General features: G+C 41.4%; 1 non-coding gene across 1 annotated transcript; it reads left to right on the top strand.

The window, feature by feature from the left end:
• Window positions 1–461: 461 nt before the first annotated feature.
• Window positions 462–568, top strand: LOC147947081 (small nucleolar RNA R71). The gene has a single exon (XR_015595644.1). It is a non-coding gene; the product is annotated as a small nucleolar RNA R71 (small nucleolar RNA).
• Window positions 569–2713: the final 2145 nt, after the last annotated feature.

The following is a 2713-nucleotide window of genomic DNA, read 5'->3' as shown; positions in this document are numbered from 1 at the left end:
TTGTTTGATTCGTTTTGGTATTGCTCTGTTTTTCTTGTGTTGCTCTATTTTGCGTATTTGTCCAGGTCGACCCTGCACTCGATCAGCACTCGATCGAGTGCTTGCTCGAGTTCCAACCCAGAACTTGTGTTTGTCCTGTTTCACCCTAGTTGCATTTCTGTTGCATTCATTTAGTATCATCTTCACCAATGAAGTGAATGGTTTTTGACTGGCTTAGGAGAATCTTGTCAAGCTTCTCATAATCCTGCTTGTATTTGTCCTCCTGATCAGTTGAAGGGATCCTCATGGTTCTATCATAATCTTCATTATAATTACCATGTGACTAAGCAAGGTTCTCAACCAATTCCCATCCTTCTTCCACATTCTTGTTGAGGAAGTTGCCATTTGAAGCTGTATCAAGAAGCATTCTTATCTTGGGAAGCACTCCTCTATACAAAGTGCTTAGAAGGGACTCATTGCTGAAGCCATGGTGAGGACACTGAGTTTGGAATCCTTTAAGCCTCTCCCAAGCTTCACAAAAGCTCTCATTATTCCTTTGAGCAAACCCAGAAATTTCATTCCTCAATCTAGCAGTCCTTGCATTGGAGAAGAACTTGGCCAGAAAAGCTTTCTTGCATGCATCCCATGTGGTTATAGCTCCAGTAGGAAGAGTCTTCTCCCATAGATGAGCTTTGTCTCGAAGGGAAAATGGGAATAGCCTTAACTTGAAGCCATCTTCACTTACTCCATTGATTTTTGTGAGTCCACATATTCTGTCAAACTCATCAAGGTGATCTAGAGGATCCTCCATTGGCAACCCATGAAATTTGTTGGCTTGTATAATGGAGATTAATCCACTCTTTATTTCATAATTGTTATTGGCCACAGCAGGAGGCACAATACCAGCTCTTTGGTTGTGTGTGTTAGGTGCATCCCCAGCACCAATGTGTCTAGGTCTATGATCATGGTGATCTTGCTGCTCCATGACTACTTGTTCTTCTTGTTGTTGAACTACTCTTCTTTGCTTATGTCTCAAACCCTTTTGTAGCCTGTGGATGTTTTCAATAGGCCTTTGAAGACTGTCTTTGCCTTTTGACCTTGTGTGCATCAACAAACTCGACTACAGACTCGAACAGGTACACGGTCGAGCGCATGCTCGAGTGGATGGTCGAGTCGACTGGGAAGTAATGGCTATTTGGATCCGACTTCTGACTCGATCTAGTGCTCGATCACGGTTCGGTCGAGTGGTGGTCGAGTGGGTGGTCGAGTGGGTACCTGAAACTCAAGACAACCAAGCAAAGGAAGATTCGAGTTCAGTAACTTCACAAGTGTTTAAATGAACTTAATCTTAGACTAATAATGATCCTAAATGTCACAAAACAAACTCAAATGGGCAACGGCGCCAAATTGAAACTGACTATTTTTGTAGGTGGTGGTGAATGATGTATGGAATGATGACTTATGAATGAATGGATGTCAGGGTGTTTCAATTCCCCTTATGCAATTGTAGTATAAGAGGTGTCAATCCAATCTGAGTGTTTGTGAACATTCAAGATGTGCATATGAGTCTAAGTCAAGCCAGATGTAAAGGTTGTTTGTCACTAACAATCCTATGATGAAATGGAAAGTGCAGAAAGTAAAACTACAAGAACTAGGAGTTAAATGCAAATGGAACAGAGTGATTATGACAAACAGAAATAGAAACTATGGAAATGCAAGAATTGAACTAATGCAAGGTAAGTAATGAACATGATACTAAATGAATGCAACAGAAATGCAACTAGGGTGAAACAGGACAAACACAAGTTCTGGGTTGGAACTCGAGCAAGCACTCGATCGAGTGTTGATCGAGTGCAGGGTCGAGCTGGACAAATACGCAAAATAGAGCAACACAAGAAAAACAGAGCAATACCAAAACGAATCAAACAACGATCAAACAACAGGATTTAAGCTAAGAAATCAATAAACAAGGAAGGTCTTGAGGAGGGATTCATGGGCTGGACTATGATTGAGGTCATCTAACTTGGTCAACAAATCTCAAACAACTTTAGCTAAATCTCATCGCAAGAAACAATCAAACTCATGCATCTCTAGACTTGTTCTCACAAAGGTAAAACTAGGTTTTTGACTCTCTAAAAAGCTGGACTCCTTTGGTGGCTGCAGGTACAAGCCCTTATATAGAAAATGTAGTGGAAGCCCTAAAAACGCTAAAAGACAAAATAGCCCGGCGGCTCGACCAACTCGACCTGGTGCTCGGTCGAGTTGGCTCCTCTTGTGCTCCTCCCACTCGGTCGAGTCCCTCTCAGCACACGGTCGAGTGTCTGGTCGAGTGGGCAGTCGAGTTGGACTCCGGATCTTGGTTCTTCAGCCTTAGCTCTCTTGATTTCTCCTCATGATTGCTTCACTTCTCCTCAGCATTGCTTCCATGCTCCTTAAGCTCCAAAATCATCTGTTTATGCATGAAAATATGCAAATGCAATGCAACTAAACTCTAATGCAAGAACAGTCCTAAAGTTATGCAATAATGGTCAAAATGGATAGCAAAAGATGTGAATATATTAAGGGAAAACAGGGTAAAATATATGAACATCAACAAACTAAATATAGACATGTGAACTATAGGAATATTCCTTTACAAGATCCTAAATGTAATTAAGACATGAAAGGGACATGTCTTTTCCTTAGCACAACATGTGCTTGTATCTCCAACGGTTGGAATAGAAGGATCTAGAGT

This window comes from Camelina sativa, chromosome 3, assembly GCF_030686135.1.
Source record: "Camelina sativa cultivar CO46 ecotype springtype chromosome 3, ASM3068613v1".
Taxonomy (NCBI): Eukaryota; Viridiplantae; Streptophyta; class Magnoliopsida; order Brassicales; family Brassicaceae; genus Camelina; species Camelina sativa.
The sequence above is the reverse complement of the archived record's forward strand: the minus strand, read 5'-3'. Positions and strand labels throughout refer to the sequence as shown.